Source organism: Crocuta crocuta, unplaced genomic scaffold (genome assembly GCF_008692635.1).
Source record: "Crocuta crocuta isolate KB4526 unplaced genomic scaffold, BGI_CrCroc_1.0 scaffold91-1, whole genome shotgun sequence".
Classification (NCBI taxonomy): Eukaryota; Metazoa; Chordata; class Mammalia; order Carnivora; family Hyaenidae; genus Crocuta; species Crocuta crocuta.
The window spans coordinates 834,179-856,552 of NW_027551575.1; the positions used below are offsets into that span (position 1 = coordinate 834,179).

At 41.7% G+C, this 22,374-nt stretch overlaps 1 long non-coding RNA gene across 2 annotated transcripts in view; it reads right to left on the reverse strand.

Annotated features, from left to right (window-relative positions):
• LOC144221069 (uncharacterized) overlaps positions 1 to 22,374 on the reverse strand; it is a 121,590-nt gene that overhangs the window by 13,842 nt on the left and 85,374 nt on the right. For both annotated transcript variants that reach the window (XR_013331952.1, XR_013331953.1), the window contains 3 exons: positions 17,801 to 17,893; positions 8,007 to 8,176; positions 6,730 to 6,864 (listed from right to left, as the gene is read on the reverse strand). This is a non-coding gene — a long non-coding RNA (uncharacterized LOC144221069). The remainder of the gene's footprint in view (positions 1 to 6,729; positions 6,865 to 8,006; positions 8,177 to 17,800; positions 17,894 to 22,374) is intronic.

A 22,374-nucleotide genomic window follows, 5' to 3' on the forward strand; every position in this document is an offset into this window, starting at 1 on the left:
TTAGTACATTGAAGCCTTGTCACCCCACCCCCTACAAACTTAGAGACATAGTTTGAAAGTTCAAAAGGCACATCATAAATTTCTCATTTCTTTTTTATTGTTCATTGTAAGGCAAGAAGTACATAGGAAGGCTGACTCAGTGATTTTTCCACTCTCCAGTTTTTTTGCCGGTAGCATTTCTGACCTTCTCAGATTTTCTGAGGCTCTTAATTTACTATTTTTTTTTCTTTCTTTTGATTATAGAGCAGCAAAAAGTACTAGAAAGCTTGGTCCTGGTGCATGAGCATGGACGAGCTCTACTCTAGAGCACCAGACCTGCCATGTTGGATGAGATGCACTGCAGAAACTGAGGGAAAGTGAAAGGGATGTAGACTGGATTCCCCTGCATACTGGACCCGGGAATCATTCCATTTAAAAGATCAGCTATTCATCCAGCCCTTAATTTCAGCTCAAGTATTGGTCTCATGGTTTGTGGGATGGAGCCCAGTGTCAGGCTCTGTGCTGACAGCTCGGAGCCTGCTTGAGATTCTCTCTCTGCCTCTCCCTGACTCATGCACTTGCCCACACACACACTCTCTCTCTTTCTGTTGAATAAATAAACATTAAACATAAAATGAAAGGACAGCTATTGTTTCATATTCATTGAGCAGCCACCATGTTCTTAGCACCATATGAAATACATACGTGACTTGGCATTCGACAAGAGGAGAGTAGTTTTTATAGGAACCGGTTATTGATTTTATGATTGTACGGAAAGGGGTAGAAGGGATTCTTGGTGCTATAACTTTTGCTAACTGAGAAAAATGTCATTAAGATGGTGATCCTGAAAAACCATTTACAATATTCAATTAACAATAATTAAGGCACTCAGTGAGAAGTTCCTTACTGACTTGCTAAACAGCAAAAATTGGTACTTGGCATTCCCAGTGGATGAGAGAAAAGATAATAAGTACCCAAAATGTAAAGACAATCAAAATGAAATGAATTATGACCAAATTATATTACTCAAATAGAAACACAAGTTGAATCAGGAATATTTAAGTTTTTGACAAGAAATATTAAAAAGAGATACAATAACATTTTAGCTATTAATTGATCATCTAATCTAGTTTTGTTCTGCAAAGGGAACTGCTTTATATTTAAATGTTCAAGTTTTATACATGTTGATAAGGGACCACAGTCTATTGTAAGAACCTCATATTTTTAGGAGCTAGCAAAGGCTAATTTTCTGTTAATATAGCTAATAATGAACCATAATTGATTCTATTACCAATAGTCTTGAAAAGACAGTTAGCTAATCATTTAGTCCATCTTTTCATAATCACACACTCACAAATACTAACACTAATTTGATTTACTTTATTCAACGTTAGTGATTTTCAACTATTCTCCACCGACTAATTTTCTACGGCATTAAAACAAAGATTCTTTTTTCCCTACCTTTTTACAGTTTTTTCTCAACTGCTTTGTAATTATCCTTCACTTCCCTATCAATTTCCCTTCCTCCATCTCCTCCATATATGTGAAATTGTACCATCAACTTCAGACTTAAGATGATCCTCCAAAATCCAATCTAGAGTAAATCAGCAGTTGCCTGTATATCCTTATACTGCAGTAAATCTAAAGCAGGGAAGACTTTCTAGATTTCATCTAATCCAACCTCCCCATTAATACACGGGTATGTACATATCCATATTTCATCTAATTAAGTCTAAAAACCTAATCCAGTTTGATTTCTGGCAAGGCAAAAAAATCAATTAATACATTTATCATTAATCATGCAAGCATCTGTAGAAGTTCTCCTTCAAATCCTCTGGTATACTCTTCTGTATGTCCAAACCTTTGTCAGCTCAATTAAATCTTTGGTTTTTATTTTACATATATATTTAAAATTTTTAATTTGAGAGAAAGAGAGCAAGCAAGTAGGGGAAAGGGAGCAAAAGAGAATCTTAAGCAGGCTCCACACTCAGCATAGAACCCAGTGCAGAGTTCAATCTCATGACCCTGGGATCATGATCCAAGCTGAAATCAAGAGTCGGAAGGTCAACTGACTGAGCCACCCAGCCTCCCCACAATCTTCAGTTTTTAAAACTTTTAAGTATGTTTGAAAATAAAAAGAATAAAAATATAAATAAATAATAAAACATTATACGTTTGAACAAAACCCTCATATTTATTATCACAGAGCTAAGCTCAATTTTTTCATATGAAAACAACTCTGAACTGATGGGTGTGGGGGGGAGGGGGGAGATGGGCATGGAGGAGGGCACTTGTGGGGATGAGTACTGGGTGTTATATGGAAACCAACTTGACAATAAACTATTTGTAAAAAAAAAAAGAAAAGAAAAAAAAAGAAAACAACTCTGAGAAAGGCATAAATCATGGCTACCTTGCAGAGGTAAACCTATATGTGTTATCTGTGTGTGTGTGTGTGTGTATGTGTGTGTGTGTAAATATGCATATGTATATGCATATCAGTGCATATGTATAAATGTGTTTTTCAAAAACTTGATCATACTTTTCTATTGCCTGTAGTTTTTCTCTTAATATGTTGTAACCATCTTTCTCTTCCAATTAATAGATATCAATTTTACCAATTTAATGGCTGCATGATGGAATGGATGTAGTTTTCCTTATTTGATTAATCTTCTGTTCAACATTTAGGCTTTTTTGGTTTGCTTGTCCACAAATCTTTAAATATTTATCTGGTATTTACTCATTCAATTGGGATGAATTTCTGCAGGTCATACAGTTAAACCTTCAAATATACATTGAATATGTATTGACAGTAATTGACAATTTGCCCTCCAGAAAGCTGGTTTTATTTTGCATTGGCGTGGGCAGTGTATGAAAGCGTCAAATAACTCATATCCAGGACAATTCGGGTTTTTCTTTATATGGTAAATAAAAAGAGGTATCTGGTTCCATTTGTATTCATTACCGGTCAGGTTGAAAATGCTTTCATATGTTAAATAGTCATTTCACATTTTGTAAATTCCCAGATTATGTTCTTTGTCCACTCTTCTTTAGTAAGGATATTGACCATTTGTTATTGACATCTAAAGTCTTGCAAATGCTTTTAACATTCTGTATTTGGCTTTTAAACTTGTTCACTGTATTTTTTCCTGTGTTTAAAAAATAAATATTAAAATCAGTTTTTAATAAATTTCAAAAAATAAATTCATTTGGGGGACTGATAGAGATATCAATTTTTTGTCAGTTTTTAAAACTGGTTTTTAAATTTTCAGTATGGACTCTGGATATGGAAGCTCTTTTTGCCGTTTTGTCATTCACAGAGTGCCTCCAGGTGAAAAGCACTAAACTAGCCATTGTGGGGCTACTAGAATGTTTACCTCTGATCCCTGGCTTCAGATCTATGCAAAACAAAAAGGGGAAGGGGTGCCTGAGTAGCTCAGTCGGTTAAATGTCCAACTTCGGCTCAGGTCATGATTTAGCACCGATTTTAGCCCATCTCCCATTTAGTGCATCCTCCTTCACCTCCCCTCCAGCAACCATTAGTTTGTTCTCTATATTTAAGAGTCTCTCATGGTTTAGCAACTCTGTTTTAAAATGGCACTTAAGGGGCCCCTGTGTGGCTCAGTCGGTTAAGCGTGTGGCTCAGGTCATGATCTCACAGTTATGAGTTCGAGCCCCACGTTGGGCTCTGTGCTGACAGCTAGCTCAGAGCCTGGAGCTTGTTTCAGATTCTGTGTCTCCCTCTCTCTCTGACCCTCCCCTGCTCTCTCTCTCTCTCTCAGAAATAAATAAAACATTTAAAAATTTTTTTAAATAAAAATAAAATGCCACATAAGGGGCGCCTGGGTGGCTCAGTCAGTTAAGAGCTTAGAGCCTGGAGCCTGCTTTGGATTCTGTGTCTCCCTCTCTCTCTGACCCTCCCCCACTCACACTCTGGGTCTCTCTCTCTTTCTCTTTCAAAAATAAATAAACATTAAAATTTTTTTAAAAAATAGCACTTAAGAGGGGCACCTGGGTGGCTCAGTTGGTTAAGCATCCAACTTAGGCTCAAATCATGATCTCACGGCTCCTGAGTTCCGGCCTCTGTGCCGACAGCTCAGAGTCTGGACCCTGCTTCAGATTCTGTGTCTCCCTCAGTCTGCCCCTCCCCAGCTTGTACTCTGTTTCTCGCTGTGTCTCAAAAATAAATAAACATTAAAAAAATCAAAAACAAACAAACAAAACAAGCAAAACAACTACTCATTGGTGAATATAAGTAAACATAGGAGGGTAGGAGAGCAGTAGCTTTGGACTTCAGAGTTTGAAAAACTGGTTGTTGAGTGGAACTTGTGGGAAGATGTGTGGTTGTTGGTGAGCCAGTTGGTTTGCTTCGGTGGCATGACAGGTTTAATGTGGGGATTAGATGAATGTGTCACCTTCAATTACAACCTGTGTCTCCTTTAGGGCATATATCCCTTCTGATGCAGTAATGAATTCTCCTTTGGAGCAGAGTACCGACTTAGTCCTCCTAATCCTGGCCATCAGGATATTTTCTTCACTCAAATAAAAGCAATGACCTGATCTAACGTACTTTACTAGGGAGAACGCCTGCCGACCTCTAAGATTTCCATCAAAATCATAGCTTGCCAAGGTGTAAGCTGACCGCATCCTTTATAGGCGTGTGGATCAGCCAGCTGGCAAGTCCTGGCCACCACTCTTGCCAGGCAATCAGCCAACAACCCAGCACTCCGGGCAAGATTCATTCCCACTGCAACATTTATTCTATTTTCTTTTTTTTTTTTTAAAGGTGTTAGCTGCATTCTGCTAATTGGGACCTTTTGCAAAGTCTTTCAGGCACTTTGAAGTGTCATTCTCCCATCAATTTCTGGTGAAATTTTATAGTCTTGTCACATGCGTCTTCAGCAAGAAATCTGTAAAAAGAGTGAAGGTGATTTTTTTCCTTTACCTAACTCAATGTAGCAGAAATGAGGCAGGGGAACTGTCAGTCATTTCTAAGGATGACAATTTTCACTGCTTGACAATCGTGAATGTAGAATTCCAGCTATTTGATGATGTGCCTGTGTACACCCCATCCCCCAGATCCAGTGATAAGTGTTGAACAGCAGGTTTGGGGCCTTTTGCTTAGGCATGATAATTTAGGGAAATAGTTAGCTCATCAGAATTGGCTCGATGCCCTGTTTTCATATTATCCAGACAGAAGTCACTGAACCACAACTTTGCTGCTTAGAAACAGGCACTAAATGGGAGGGAGTGGGGAACTATGAATAGTTAGCCAGTCACCAATCATGAAGTGTACTTTATACACAAGGATAAACTGATACATGTTAAGTTATGCCTGAAGGTATGTCTGGAAGAGCACTCCAGAAGATCTGCCGGCTGAACTCTGGTCTTTCCCTGCCAGGTGACCTTAAGTGAGACCCAGGACTCTCCAAGCCAGAGGTTCTTTGCACGTGAAAGAGAGTGCTGATAGATGGCATGCAAGTTCTAAAGGACTATGTTCTGAGGACTTGATTGAAGAGCCACCTCCATCATTTCTCTATCCAGGTACACTCTACTTTGAAAATGTCATTCTTGTGGCGCCTGGGTGGTTCAGTCAGTTAAGTGTCCAACTTTGGCTCAAGTCATGATCTCATGTCTCGTGGGTTCAAGCCCCGCATCGGGCTCTTTTCTGACAGCTCAGAGCATGCAGCCTGCTTCGGATTCTGTGTCTCCCTCTCTCTCTACCCTCGGCCCCCTGCTCTCTCTCTCTCAAAAATAAATAAAACATTAAAAACTAAATAAAATATCTTCTTTAAAACTATACACCTACAATTCATTAAGCAAAGACTGTTTTTTAGTCCACCCCTGTGGTTCAGCAGAGTACACCTTCTGTGTCGCCTGAAGCAGTTTGACATGCTAACAATGGGTGAAAAAAGGCTGGGTGCAAATACCCATGGATGAGATAAATCAGAGAGGCCCAGCATACTGTGAGGTTTGGACACTAGATGCAACCCTCTGCAGATCCTTTGTCCGCAGACTGACTTCAGGAGAGCTGGGTGGATATTGCGGCCTGGTTTCCTGGAGCAGCTGGCATTTGATGAGAACCTTGAGTGAATGTGAGTTTTCCGAGAGATGGGACTGGGGAAATTCTAGGCAGAGAGAGCAGAATAAATACAGATGCAGACACAAGAAAGTTCAGACAATATTGAAAGAATTCCTGAACTCAGACACCCAGGGACCACAAATCCAATGTGCTTGCAATCCAAGTGAGGGCGTGAATTTATCTTTTCCACAGATATTTACCAAATACCCCCTCTGTGGGACATACCACACGTGGCGCTATAGGACATCTGAAGATGACTCAGGACTAGGATTTTAAATAATAAAAAGAAATACATGCATATTTTGCATAAAATATGGAAGACAGAAGAGGACAAAGAGCTAAATTAGAAATCACCTCCCTTATTTAAGTTTGTAGACTTTGAAAGTAATGTCTCATCTAGCACACAGAAGCAAGATATAAATTTGGATGAATACAGAAGCAATCACTGATTAGCTCAAAGCAACATTTAAATTGATCTTTCCAGTGAAAAGGCATTAGAAAAAGCAATCTAAAGAACACCTGTTTAGATGCACTAGAATCAACAATTAGGTTCTTTAGGGAATGAGGAGTTTTCAGCCGCCTTTACTCCAATGAGAGGCAATAGAGCTTAGCATTTTTATTACTGTAATCAAGAACATATAAGGGGGCCAGAGGAAAATATTCACACCTACCTCTTAATCTTGAAGAGGAGGCAAGTCCCTTAAGCCACTCACTTAATTAAGCACAGGCCGGGGCTGGGGGGAGGGGATCCTCTGTAGGATTCTCTGTGTGACTTTTCTTCCTCTTTAAGAAATCTGAGCTCTAGACTTGAGAGTGAAAGAAAAAAAATCAGTTTCAGTGTCAGGACCCAAGGAGACCCAGGCAGTGAATGTGACTGACGCAGAGGTGGAAGAGACAAGCTCGGTGCCTTTGGATGGCCTCTGGTCTAGAGTGGCTGGTGCCATTCCCAACGGGTCACTTGGAAGTGGGCACTGCCCACTCCATGGAGTGCCGTTCATGGAGACCGTGCTGGGCATGTCAGGTGGAAAAGCATGCTTCACTCCTTGCTGCATTCTTCAGAATGCACTCTTCAGACACCTTCCTAATAATAATGATGATGATGACAACAATGACAATAAACGCTAATATCTATTCAGTGCTTACTATGTGCCAGATGCCATGCATTTTTTATGCAAAATCCCATTGATTCCTTGCAAAAACTCCATGGGCAGGGCATGTAAATACCCCCATTTTGTAGATACCAGGGTGATGCTATGACAAATGTATTATCCCACCTGGGGCACTTTTGAGAGCAAAAGAAGGTACCGTTACTACTGACCCTGGGACAACAGGTATAAACCAGGCCTGCCTCAGGTGAACCAGAGCACGTGTCACCCTATAGATACGGCTGCTCAGGTGCAGAGTCAAGGCCAAGGATATTTTGCAGTGTTAGCCTCAGAAAGTTTCCACTGAACAGCTTTCGTCCTTGTACCAGGTCTTTCTGACCATCAGGGCTTTAATCTGTAAAATGCAGGTAATGACACAACTTCCTACGGTTACGTCAGGATTTAACCAGGATAAAGTCCCTGAACTATGGACAGGAACTCAAAGTCAAGCCACTAAAAACTTCAGCTCCCTTCTCTAGCCCCCCTGTAGAACCCAGGCCTCTCTGTAGCCTCAGGCAAACCCTTTTCACTTCTCCACCCCTCATCAGGTTCTTGCAAGTAAGAATGAGGTTGGATTGAGGGTAAAACATAACTTTCAACTTTGACATTCCTTTTTCTCTGATTCTTCTGGAGTTCATCTCTATTCACCCACATGCAGCAAAAGGAATGCCTATCTCTCCTGCTTTTAGTTCAGAGAAAGGTGTCCTTTTGTTTATCCTGACCTTCATTCTCTGGTGCTTTCCCTAGATGGTGGCATTGGGGAACCTGGAAGCCCTCTCTCTCTCCTCTCTCCTTTCCGTTACCTTTTGCTGGTGCTGGAGCTCCTTATGTGGATCACTTTTTGGTATTGGATGGAAATACCAGGGAGCAAGCTGACAGAGGCTCAAGAATCCCATTTGGATGTAGCTGGGGGGAATTTATTCCCCTGCAACCTCATGTGTAGGACTTGTCCTTCCTTGGAGCCACAAAATGTCTGCATGAGAAAAAAATATGCCACAAATTGCATTCAAAGGTCACATTATAATGCCAATGTGAGGACCTTTTTTCCTAAGAATAAACACTTGAATTTAATTGAGAATGAAACACATTAAAGAATCAAAGGCAGCATGAGGAGGAAAGAGCTCACAGGCTTGTGGTGGGGGTTTCCTTAAGCCCACCACATACCCTCACAGCAGGGTGGCCTCCGGAACAGTCAGGGACGTTTGGGCATACGTATGGATGTATGGGCTCCCCTCCATATCTCAAAGATATTAATTGAGCACCCACTGTGTTACATTCAGGAACTACACTAGTCTCTGAGGGTTGGAATAAATGGAAAACAGACATGGTTTCTGCCTTCATAGAGCTTCCACGGTAGGAATGAGAGAAATGCAAATCTAATTACCACATGAAAATGTGTCAGAGGAGGACCCTGAGAAGCACCATGGAGGAAAAAAACATGGTGCCGTAGTGAGGGCTGACCTAGTTAGGGAGGCTGGGCAAGGTCTCCCTGAGGAAGTGATGAGGCTCTTGTGGAGACGGGAAGGATGAGTCGGCATTCCGGACAGAGGAAGCAGCTTGTGTAAAAGCCCTGAGGTGAGAGGAAGCTCCGAGGGTTTGAAGAACTGAAAGAAGGTCAGAGAGTCTGAAGTTCTGAGATCAGGGGGATGGGGTACAAGATGGGGCTGGAGATGGAGACAGGGCCCAACCCAAGCCCAGCCCTGTAGCCTCTTTAAGCATTTAGGATTTCCCTAAAAGCTATAGGGAAATTTTCCAAGTGTTTTTAGCAGTAAGCTGAAGGATCAGAGTTTATTTGAACATGATTTGTTCCAGGAAAATAGGTTCAAATGAGTCAAGAAAGGAAGCATGAGAATAAGGAAATAAGGAATAATGGTAGCTAATGTTTATGTAACATGTTTTACTACGGACCACGTATTGTTCTATGGCCTTTTTACACAGCTCGTTTAGTCCTCACACAGCCCTGTGGGCCAGATGCTACTGTCCCCAACTTCTCACAGAAGAAGAGATGGAGACACAGAAACACTGAGCAAGCACTGGTTGTCTGGAAAGTGCTGGAACCAGACTGTGACCCAGCGATCCATCTCTAGATCGCACTGCTCAGTCAGACAGCACAGATGCTCCTTCCTGCCTGCCCTCAGGCCAGGCAGGAGCTGCGTTGGTGGTAGTGGTGGTGGTGGTGTGGGAGGTGGGGGTGGGGCTTGTACCAGGTTCGTGGCTGTGGACAGACAGATCCTAGAGCTCTTAACTCGTAGGAGCTGAAAAGACTCAGGCTGGTGGTTGGGTGAGGAGAATCTCAGGTTTTTCTGAGTGAGTCAGAAGGTGGGAAGGGTTGCAGCAGAAGAGGCTATAGTGTCTGGAAGGGTCCTGTTTTGAGGTGGGGACCTTGGATGGATTGTGGGGACCTCCTTACACTTGTGGACCTAAGGAAAAGAAAACTGCTTTGAACACTCAGTGTGAACACTCATGTTTTCTTGCTTTGTTGTCCTCTTACTGGGAATTCCATGAGCTTCACTAAGAACTCACTAGTTCTCTTCCTTTCACAGTTAGGCCGATGTCATTTCTTTTCCTGTTTCATTTATTCAACTTGGTGTTTAAATTCTTTTTGTTTCTAAAAGGTTTGCTCTCACTCTGACTGCATTCCTAGAAATTCTGTCCGAATTTTGCTTCCATTCACATGCTCATTGATTCCATCTCCCCTTCTCAGAATTAATCTGAGCAAACAGCCATGCTTTCTAGCTTCCAAACACTTTGTTTTCTGCCAATGACTGACACTTGTAATTCTGACGCTGGTCAGCGTTGAGCCTTGGAATGTGTATGCTATTTGATGTCAACAGTGCACTTCAGGTGCCTATGTGTTAAAATTTAAGTAATACAAACTGTATTTGTGTACAGCAGCCACGAAAATAAATTCCTAAATACACAGTTCCCACTGTCTTGCCTCAAGATTATTGTTGGAGAACTTGCTAAAAACCAATCTTCTCACAGGTTTTTTTAGTTCAAACTACTGGACTACAAAAACCAATCTGGCAGAGCTGTTCTCTGACACACATACGTGCATTTACACACACAGGGTTTTAAAAAAGAAGATGAGGGGATGTACTATCAAAAAACTTTTCTGTAAATTTTAATATCTATCACCAGAGGGACAGCACTAACAGATTAGTCAGAATTATAATTCTAACTCTGTAGGGTATCTCTGGCTAAGCTACTTCCTCCTTAATGATTCTACAAAAGCAGCAAGACTCCATTTATCCTTCTTCATTAAAATGCATTGTGAGGGGTGCCTGGGTGGCTCAGTCGGTTAAGCATCAGACTCTTAATTTTGGCTCAGGTCATGATCTCGTGGTTTGTTTGTTCGAGCCCTGCTTCAGGCCCTGCGCTGATAGTGTGGAGCCTGTTTGGCATTCTCTCTGTCCTTCTGTCTCTGCCCCTGACCCTCTCTGTACCTCTCAACATAAATAAATAAACACAACAAATATTTTACAAAATGCATTGTGAAATGGGGGGTGGTCGAGCATTCATCAGTTCTGCAATGGTTGTCTGACACATAGCAGTGGGAGGGGCACAGTGATGTTTTAGGAGGGCATAAACTCTGTCTTAAATTTGAATCTTAATTGGAGGAATCAGAACTAAAGAAGCAATCACATTCAGAGTTTCTGGAGGAAGAGAGCTTCAAACCAACAATGAAGGATGAGTAGAAGTTATCCCAGAGAAGAAAAGAAGAAAAATGAAGAGGCAGAGGGAATGCCATATTTGAAGTCTCAGAAGTGAGCAAGAATGTTGGGCATTAAAAAACTGTAGGAAGTTCAATAGGTCTGAATCTTAGAATGCAAGAGGGTTATTGGTGAATGAGACCAGGTTGCAAAGGGTCTTGTAACCATGTTAAGGAATTTGGAATTTATCCTACGGGTAGGAGGAAGCCCTTGAAAGGGCTATAGCAGGGAGTGTAGAGAATTGAATGAGGAAAAGCCTCCTCAGAGAACACCCCAGAGAAAATGGTGGCCTGAACTGCCATAGTGGTTGAGGAGGAAGATTCAAAGGGTAACTGGAAGGTTGGCCATAGGAGGGGAGGGGAGGGGCAAGGTGACAGAACAACTCCCACGTCCCTGGCTTGGCCAACTAGATGGATGACAGAGCCATCCCCTGAGAGAGAGAGAAAGAGAGAGAGAGCACTGGGGGACAGACAGGTTTGGGCATGCTGAGGCTGAGCTGCCCTGAGACCCCTGACCAGTACAAGCAAGTTAGTTACTTAATTAGCTAGTTAGTTATTGAGGGATCTAGACAAAAGATATAGACATGGTAACTGAAGGAGCTGAAGGAGCAGATGAGAATGCTCAAGAAGGGTGCAGTGATTTTAGCAACACGGAAGTCACTTGAGATTTTGGAGGGGCAAGTTCAAGGAGAGTGGTAGAGCCAGAAGGCAGGTTGCAGAGTGAGCACAGGGAGAGAAGCAGGTGATAGGCAGTTTAGGCAACTCTTTCCAGAGGCTTAACCAAAAAGAGGAAAAGAGGGTCTGGGGCAGCTGCTAAGTGGTGGTTTAAGATCTGTCTGGTGAAATTTAAATATCAATGATAAAAACTCAGGGGGGAAGGAGGGGCTGAGTGCTGGGCAAAGAAAGGCAGGGTCCTAGGGGAAAGCTTAGGTTGGCATCCAGAGACTGGGGAGGGTACAGAACGTGGAAAGATAGGGTGAGCGAGGAAAGAGCATACACTTGGCTGTGGGGACAGGCTGAAGGTGTTCCCACTGAGGGTTCTATTTCTCTGTTAGGCAAGGCAAGAAAAGCTGTTAAGAATGAATTCATTCTTTCCTTAACAGTTAAAAATAAAAACCCAGAATGAAACAAGATTTTATTTTTCATCTATCAGATTGGCCAAAATAAAAATATTCACTAATAAATTACATTAGCAGTGACTGGGGGGAGTATAACACAGTGTAAATTCATACAGCCTCTTTAGAGGGCAAGTCTAAAGTAAGAAACGTTTTCTGAACCACACTTTTTCATTTAACCCGTATCTTGATGATGGTTCCACATTCACACAAATAAACCCACCCCACTGTGAAGCACACCTTATTTAACCTGCTCCTTGTGCACACTTTTTAAAAAATTTTTTTAATGTTTTATTTATTTCTGAGAGAGAGAGAGAAAGACAGCATGAGCAGGGGAGGGTCAGAGAGAGGGGGAGACACAGAATCTGAAACAGGCTCCAGGCTCTGAGCTAGCTGTCAGCATAGAGCCCGATGCAGGGCTCTAACCCATGAACTGTGAGATCATGACCTGAGCCGAAGTTGGATGCTCAACCGACTGAGCCACCCAGGAGCCCCAATGACACACATACAAGTGTCTTCCAAGGAAAATGGGTAGTTGTGAACTTGTATTCTCTTCACGTCATGATGATTGGTATTACGGGTCAAGTTGACTGGCCATAGGGGCCTAGACTAAGCATTATTTCTAAGTAAGTCTGTGAGGGTGTTTCCAGATGAGATTAGCATTTGACTTGCTAAACTCGGGAAGGTAGCTCATCTTTCCTAGCGTGGGTGATCCATCTAATCTGGTGGAGGCCGGAATAGAACAACAGGCAGAGGAAGGAGGAATTTGTCCCTGTTTTCCTTGCCTCATTTCATCTTCTCCTGTCCCAGGACTAAGAGTTATACCACCAGTTCTCAGTCCTTCATATTTGGGTTTAATTACATCACTGGATTTCCTGGGTCTCCAGCTTACAGACAGCGTATGTTGAAACTTCTCAGTCTCCATAATCATGTAACCAATCCCTCATAATAAATCTATTTATCTGTCTATCTATTGTTCTGTTTCTCTGGAGAACCCTGACAAATATAATGTCCTTGCCCATTTTTCTACTAGGTGTTGGTCTTTTCCCTGTTGTTTTTTTTTTCCTTTTAAGACTTTTTAAAGTTTATTTCCTTATTTTGAGAGAGACAGGGGCAGAGAGAGAGAGAGAGAGAGAGAGAGAGAGAGAGAATCCCAAGCAGGCTTTGCACTGTCAGTGCAGAGCCTGATGCGGGGCCCGAAATCACGAACCGTGAGATCATGACCTGAGCCGGAGTCAGACTTTTAACCAACTGAGCCACCCAGTCACCCCTCTTCCTTATTGATTTTTAACAAGGGAGAAGGTTTGAAGTAGGCTCAATGGAAGAGAGAAAAGGGTTGAAGAGGGTTGGTGTTTAGGGCAGCATCTAGGCTCCTCCCCGACTGTATCCGGAGCTAAGTACAGAGCACTGCAGGCCTCCTCAAACTGAATAGATTTTCATTGAATTGTCTGTTTGTAGCCCTCGCCTGTGATTTCTTTCTCCAAAAAGTTTACAATTCCCTGAGGCCATTGCTGACCAACAGGCCTGCCGTCAGAGTAGGAAGGAAGGAAGGCCCTATTCTTTGAGTTCCCATTGTCGGCCTGTGAGTGGGTGGTGGGAGAAGCCGTCTAAATATATGAATCAGCTCCAGGAATGGACTTGAGGGTCTCCATGCTGGGTCTTGGTGTTTACTCTGGGCACCAGTTTCCCCTACTTGATCTCAAGGGTGTCACCTTCCAGACCCCTAGTGAACCGACCCATGTCCCTTCTGCTAGATGCTCTCTTTCTGGATGCAGCACTGGATGCTGCCCGCTCCCAGATGGGTGCCTTCACAAATACAGTGACAGCTGCTCTCCATGTCCACACACAGTGTTAGGCCCAAGGGCCAGAGAACAGGGTGCTGGGGATGCAGGGGGACCCTCAGCTTCCACAGCAGGTAGCCATCTCACTCTGGCCCTTTTGCATTTTCCAGAGTCTGACAGATGGAGTTCGGGGCTTGGAGGGTGGGAGAGGCCAATTATCCCCTGAACTCCTCCACAAGAGAGCCAACAGAATGCCCTTTTCCACGGCAGAACTCAAAGCTTTCTACTACACATGAAACCTCGAAGTGGTGTGAATTGTTTTATAAACTGCCATCACAACATACAAACCACACACAACATTCAAATCACACAATTAAAAATGGGCTAAGTAATAAAAGGGTGGAAACACATTTCAATCATTTTTTAGCACATGTGATGTGCCAGGTGCTATGCTAAAAGGCTTTACATACGTTGGCCCTTAAACAACCCTGTAAGATAGCGACCATTATTATCCCCATTTTACAGATGACCGAAGTGAGGTTTAGGGCAGTTAAGTAACTTTCCTTAAATCACAAAGCTAGTAAGTGGCAAAGCAGGCATTTGAACTTAGCACTAATATGGAAATCTGTAAACACAACGTTAGGCTATGCATTGTGCAGCCTATGATCCCCCCATCAATGTAGCTGTGGCCAGGGAGGCCCTGACTGACAGGCAAGAACTCAATGCTCTGCAGATTCCTCTTTTCCTAATAAAGAGCCTGGCCTAAGAGTTCTGCACCAGGAAAATTAGACCCATCACACATTCTCAAAAACAGCTCCACCTCAGTAAACAGACACTTTACCTGAGTCCACCTGAGACTCTCTTTTCTGGTGACCAGATGAAGGACTTGCCCTGGGTGGATGATTGCTTAGCCTACTGCAATAAATATGAAAAGGGGCTTTCATATCACGGCTCTGAATATTCAAATACATTAGAAAGTCTAGTATTTTTCAGCTAAAGTTTCATTGTCATTGTTTGTAAGTTCCACTTCTTTAATTAAAAAAAATTTGGGGGGCACCTGGGTGGCTCAGTCAATTCAGTGTCTGATCCTTGATTTCAGCTCAGGTCATGATCCCAGCATGGGGCTCTGCACTGAACATGAATCCTGCGTGGGAGTCTCTCTTTCTCTCTCTCTCTCTCTGCTCCTCTCCCTTGAGAACTCTCTCTCTCTAAACAAACAAACAAACAAACAAACAAACAAACAATTTCTTGTCCCCACGTCCTATCCAACTCTTTTGCTTGTGAGTGGAGGTTTAAGCTTGGAATCCAGGCGTCCATGGAGTTTTGACTTTTAGTTAACAGGTGCTGGGGTGCAGACCCATAACTAGAGTCCAGAAGGACAGATTATTTTCTTTTCCAACCGCCTTGATGGCTGAAGGTGTTAACCATGTCCCTATGTAACAGCTGGAAAGGAAATAGAATACAAAGAAAAGAAAAGGACACACCCTTTAACCCACTATTTAAAAGGACAAACATTCAAAACATGTAGACTGTGGAATTTTTTTTTAACCTCTTCCTTCATAAATGTTGTTAATGAAAGGTCTCACTAAAACGGGTTTTAAAGTTTTAACTTTGGGGCGCCTGGGTGGCTCAGTCGGTTAAGCATCTGACTTTCACTTTGGTCATGATCTCACGGTTTGTGGGTTCGAGCCCCGCGTCGGGTTCTGTGCTGACTGCCAGCTCAGAGCCCAGAGCCTGTTTCAGAGTCTGTGACTCCCTCTCTCTCTGACCCTCCCCTGCTCATGCTGTCTCTCTCTCTCTCTCTCTCAGAAATAAATAAAACATTCAAAAAACAATAATAAAGTTTTAACTTTTATTGTTTAGGTTGATGCTGACCTTTATATATTTTTAAATGTTTATTTTTGAAAGAGCACATATAGTGGAGGAGCAGAGAGGGAGGGGAACATAGGATTAGAAGCATTGTCCGCTAATAGCAGTGAGCCTGATGTGGGGCTGCAACTCATGAAATGAGAGATCATGACCTGAGCTGAAGTTAGATGCTCAACTGACTGAGCCACCCACGTGCCTGTCCCCAACCTTTCTTCATAATACACACTATTATAAGGGACACTTATGAATAGTGAACCATGTGGAAATGAGAACATGCTCTTCTTAGCAAATTATTATAGTCTGTTAATTTCCCCCAAAGATTGTCAATTTTTTTTGTTTTTTTAATTTTTTAAAATGTTTTATTTATTTTTGAGAGAGAGAGAGACAGAAAATGTGAGCCGGGGATGATCAGAGAGAGAGGGAGACACAGAATCTGAAGCAGGCTCCAGGCTCTGAGCTAGCTGTCAGCACAGAGCCTAACCCGGGGCTCGAACCCATGAACCGTCAGATCATGACCTGAGCCGAAGTCAGACGCTTAACCGACTGAGCCACCCAGGCACCCCAAGATTGGCAATTTTGTAAAATTGTTCCAATATCTATTTCCCTTTGTTTCAAGAACCCAACATTCAGAAAATTCTTTCAAAATTTCTCAAGCTACACATAGTACATGGCTACTGAAATGCTAAAAACGCCCGAAGAGTAGACTGTTGTTCAATGGTCTCTCTCCACTGCAAGTTCCCAAGTCATTATTGTAAATGTCTTCAGAGTGGGGAGAAATGAAGCTTTTTTTCCACAGGCAGTGGTGGTGACTCCAATAATAATTTTTAGTTACTAATAAAGAAAAGTGCAGACAACTGAAATGGCCCAAGATAAATGGTTGTTGAAACTAGCATTTCTTAAAATTGGTATAGTTGGAATCTCAAAGGGTTAGAACTAGCTTACAAATGGTAAGTCACAGAGGAAGCTAAAATTGGCCTAACCTTCCAGGTTGGCATCAAGGAACACAGCTTGGCATCCCCTGGTTGGTGTCTCTTTGCGCACAACAGCAGTGACTGTCCGTGTGAGGTTTCTAAGTTTGAGGAATACAGTTTGTAAAGTTCTGTTTTGTTTTTTCTCTTAAGGGGGCTAGGTGTATAGGGACAAACTAGGAAGGGGATGTTGCTAAGTTAGAAAACTTCACGGCATAATATCCAAATGGATGTGAACTAAATTTAATGGCAACTGCACCCAAAGAAGGTCATTTCAAGAGGAAAATTACAATATATGCAACTCCAGGGCAACTCCCTTGAAGTTCTAAGAGCTATTCCTTTGGTTTTCTTTCCTCCCCTTCTTTCCCCACCCCATCCTCATTCCTAGAGTATACTGTGATGTGATGTAAAAGAAAGCTATGTCTGGGTCACCCGGGTGCTCAGTCGGTTAGTGTCAGACTTCGGCTCAGGTCATGATCTCACGGTTTGTGGGTTTGAGTCCCCCATCAGGCTCTGTGCTGACCGCTTAGAGCCTGGAGCCTGTTTCGGATTCTGTGCCTCCCTCTGTCTCTGCCTCTCCCCTGTTCGCTCTCTGTCTCTCATTCTCTCAGAATAAATAAACATTAAGTTTTTTTTAAAGAAAGCTATGTCTGAAGAACATGTCCTCAAGAAAGGGATCACATTGTCTATGATAGAGGACCAAAGGTGTCTTTGGAGACAGGACGAGGTATGAATCCTGGCTTTCTCAGTTACAAGGTCAAAGTATTTAACCTCTCTGAGTTTTAGAGTGCTCATCTGTGAAGTAAGAACAATAGAACCTATTGTGTAGATTGTTGAGGGGGACTGTGAAAAAGTACATAATGCAAGACTTTGGAATCACACTGCCCAGATTCTCATTTTTCCTGGACCATTTTCCAGCTTTATGACCTCGTATAAGTATCTAACTTATATGTGCCTTATAGAAACATTTCCTTCTTCGTAAGGATAATAATACCCACCTCATAAGGTCTTTTAAAGATGAAATGAAATGTTGGTAGACCTCTTCCAAGTAAGTATCTGGCACAGAGTAAATTCTTAATCAATTTTAACATGCATAAAGTGCTTAGGATTTAGCCCAAAAGGTAAGTTCCATAAATGATTAATTATACTCACTAGTTCAGGGGTGGCTGGCTGGCTCAGTCAGAAGAGCATGTGACTCTTGATCTCAGGTCATGAATTTGAGCCCCATGTCAGGTGTAAAGATTTCTAAAAATAAATAAATAAATAAACTTAGAAAAACATTATACTTACTAGTTCAAAAGCTGTAACTGTTTATATACTTTGATAAATCTGCAGTTATTCAAGCTAAACACACAGGAACATCTATTTCTAATTTTTAAATGTTGTATTGAAGTATAACACACATACAGTAAAGTGCAGACATCTCAAGTATGAATTTAATTATATATTAACCCATGTCTTTAAAAGCTAGAAGCTTTCTCTGTTGATTCCATCAATCAGAAGAAAGATTACTTTATCTAATTAAAATGACAGTTTTATTCAGAAAGAAAACCAGAAATATAACACTGAATATATGCAATTCTTTTTTTTCTTTTTTTACCAACAAACAGCATACATTTTATTCATATTATTAATTACCCACCATCCTCACTTATATTCTACAGATTCTGTGGATTCACTAGAGCACTGGCAGTTGGCAAGCAGAGGTGACACATTCATAAAAGTGCCTGTGAGTTTGACCTCTGTAGCACCTGATTTTGAATCTTAAGTTCTTTTTAATTGATTACTTCTTGCAGGAAGTTCAACAGCTTCTCTTGAAAAGCTTGACAGACAGATGTTTTGCAACTGAGTGAAGCATAAACACCAATACTTCCTGGCTTTGAAAATTCTTTATTTTGAAAGATTTGGCTGAATTCACTCATCACAAGCAAATGACAATTCCTCTTAGCAACTCCTATACCTAGCAGTTGACATGTTTATCTTGACAAATATTCTAAAGTTTGTTCTGATTTCTAAAATGTTCAAATGTGAGAAAGTGAGTGTCTTAAAACTGAGGAAACATTATTTTGATACTTTGCAATTTACCTTTCACCAAAAGCAATACAGTTTGTCTATGTGTTAAAAAAAAAAAAAGTCTGTACAGGACACTGTAATTATGACTCCACTTGGCTTCACATTTTGGGAGCTAAGTTGTACTAGGAGCAGGAGATTCAAAGTGATGAGTCTTGAGTATTTTCTCCAATGCAAATAGCACTCCATGGCAACTTATCTTTCATATTAATAATCATCGCCTCTTTGGAGTGCCCACTCTGTGCTAAGCACTATGCTATGTACATTATCTCCTCTAGTCTTTTTTTTTTTAATATTTTTATTTATTTCTAGGAGAGAGAGAGAGAGAGAGACAGCGTGAGCAGGGGAGGGTCAGAGAGAGAGGGAGATACAGACTCTGAAATAGGCTCCAGGCTCTGAGCTGGCAGTCAGCACAAAGCCCAACGCAGGGCTCGAACCCACAAACCGCGAGATCATGACCTAAGCGAAAGTAGGACGCTTAACCGACTAAGCCACCCAGGCGCCCCACCTCTAGTCTTTTTTTTAAAGTTCATTTATTTACTTTGAGAGAAAGAGAGAGAGAGTACATACGTGTGCACAGGCAGGGGAGGGGCAGAGAGAGAGAAAGAGAGAGAATCCCAAGCAGGCTCTGCGCTGTCAGCACAGCGCCCAAAGTGGGGCTCAAACTCACAAACTGTGGAATTACAACCTGAGCCGAGATCAAGAGTCAGACGTTTAACCACCCAAACTGAGTCACTCAGGCACCTTCTATACAGTTGGTATTATTATTTATAAACAAAGAAACTGGGGCTGGAGGAGGTCATTCTTTAGGCTAACTCATCTGTTTGGAAGATCTTGAATTTGAACTCAAGCCTGTCAGACTTCAACACTGAGACTCTTTCCAGTATACACAACTTTCTTCAACTGTAGCCTGTGAAGTTTATTTAGTGTACTCAGAACAGCAAAAATGACCCCAAATATCTCTTGAGGGTTGAAGGAGGAGAAAGAGGATAAATGTTTATATCTGTATGTGTGTGTTTATGTCCACGTATTTGGTCAGGGAATTTCCTTTCACTGAAGCTTTATAAAGCATTAAGACCTCACTACTATAGACAATTGGGCAGAAGGTCAGATTGAATTAGTGACAAGTGTGAATCGCAAATTCATTTTAAATAAAATAGATTTTCCTAATAGAGATTTCAAAATGGATTCCCACACATTCTCTTCTTTTGTGTGCATGAAAATCCCTTGAACTGGGACAATTTGGTGTTATCAGACTAATGTTGCAGGTAAGAAAAACAAGGGGTGATGAAGTTAAGGGCCTTGCCTATGGTCAGAGAGCTGTTTAGTGATAAACCCACAGCTCCCTACTCTGCAGAGTGACCTAACAAATTCCTCCTGAATTACCAGATAATTATTGGATAAGGATGATATGTATTCATGTATTAATTATTCATATATAAGAGATTGCCTTAAGTGCTCAAGGATGTATTTCAAACATTCCCTTTGTAATCTCATTTATATCACTCTTTTGTACTACTTAGCAAGACAGAGTTTGCTAAATGAAGGAAAATTTCTGCCCAGATCCCAATCAACTTATTATAAATTCCAAATTAATAGGGTCTAAATAAATAAGAGCTTTTTACGGGGCTAAAAGCTGATAATGCTATTTGTTTCTGATATCTTTTTTTTTCATTTGCTTCGACTCCAATTTGAGTATTTCATCTACTGCATATTTTTTTCTGTTTCCTCATTAGAGGAAGAAGGCAAGAGAGGCACAGGAGGAAAGAATTACTTGTATATGAATAAAATTAATAACCTGAAATTATAGAAGGGGTGGAAAGGCATCTTTCTGATAATTTATCATAATGTTTAGTAACAGCAATTTGCAGTAATGAAATAACTGATCTTTACTTCTCCTGGGTATGTGTTGCATTTATCAGTTTATGCTTTACTTACATTTTTTTATTACTCCACTTGTTAAATTATTTAAACTTAGAAGGCAACTTCTAAGTTATTAATAGTAAGGCAATTTCTGAAATGGGAGTCATGCAAATAATTATTTCATTTTTTTATCCAGATTTTTGGGAACCAAGATATTTTTGTCACTTACCCCGGGATTTATAGAGACCAAAAAGCTCGAGATCATTTACCACCCGGGACAGGGGCCCCAGCTTTAGGGCCTGGGAGAACGTATCTCTCTAAAATCAACTTTATATAATAGTCATCTGGGTAGAAATGTGGTTTTCCTCATGTTGGGTCTCCTTACACTTCTAAAGGAGTCCTAAGGGATTAAGATGAGTGAGGGCCAGACTGATAGCATGAAAGGCCTGGTGCTCTCTCTTAGAGCTGTACCTTCCATGATTAAAAAATAATGAATTTTTTGTTTGCTGGGTGCAAGGAATAAACACTCCTGGATTCCCTCTGTTCTGTTGTTCTCCCTCTGGTCTACAAGAACACCACAAAGGCTTCTCTGTTGCTTCCCTCAGTCACATTTCTCATTCAGACGTCCTTTCTGTTTGGGGTTCCATTTCTTACTTGCATTTGGTTCTTTCCTTTCCTGCATGGGCTTCTCAGTTTGTTTGTTTTCAGGGCTTCTCCCATTTTTCTATTTTTGAATTGTTTCTTTCTGCAGGACCATCTCCGTGTCCCACTGTCCTCTCGTCTTGCTCCCTCTTTTGTATCTGGGATTATTCATCGTCTTTGTTTCTATTTATTTCTCTTCTTCTAGCCCTGATTTCTTTATCTCTGGCCCCCTGTTTCCTCTCCTTGATTCTCCTGTTCCCATCTCAACGCCCTTTGACCAAACATCCCCTCCCTACCCCCTACTTAAAGCCATTGAAGAGGCGCTCCCACTAGACTAGAAGAGAAAGAACAGAATAGAAAGGTGGTGGACTGAACCTGGGAAGGGCAAGTTTAGTCATGCTAACGACTTCCCCATCCTCTGTTGGTCCCCAGGCAGTCTCCTCCACTGTCTGTGTCACAGCCAGGGACCGAGGCAGCACAAAGGGAAGGAAGCAAGAGGAAATAAAGGTGAGTGCTGGGGCAGACACAAACACGAAGCTGTTCCTTAAATACCGCCCTGTCAGCATTCATCTAAGAAACTCTACAAAACAGGATTGTGTTTAAAGTATAGAGCCACTCAGATCAGCTTCCCAGCAGGCTAGAAGCCATTCTCTCTAGAACCTAAAACCGACGGTAAGAATAATCAGATACCGTAGGTAAGTACCACCAGTGTTTCCACTTGACCCTAAATTACTTCAAAACTACGTCTGGCAGGGCGCTAACGCCCACCTCCAGAACACACATCTTGCTTCTCATGACTTGGCTATGACCCAGCGCTACCCTTGGCAGTTTTTATGTTTAAAATATTTCCAGATATGTTTATAAACAAATCACGCCTCTTAGAACCGCCTTGCTGCCACTCAATTGTACAGCGGGGGGAAAATCCGGGACAGTTAACACTGTGGAAAGTTTGCATCTCTCTTGTCCTTCAGGAAGAAAAAAAGAAAGAAGAAGAAGAAGAAAAAGGAAGCATAAGAAGTTTTTAAAAGCCAGACGAACAAGAAGCTCTCAGAAAAAACAATTTTACCAGCCTAGTAGTAGTGAGACAACCAAACGTACAAACAAGGCGATCTTTCTTCCTTCCCCTCCCGACACCTGGCGTGAGGACACCG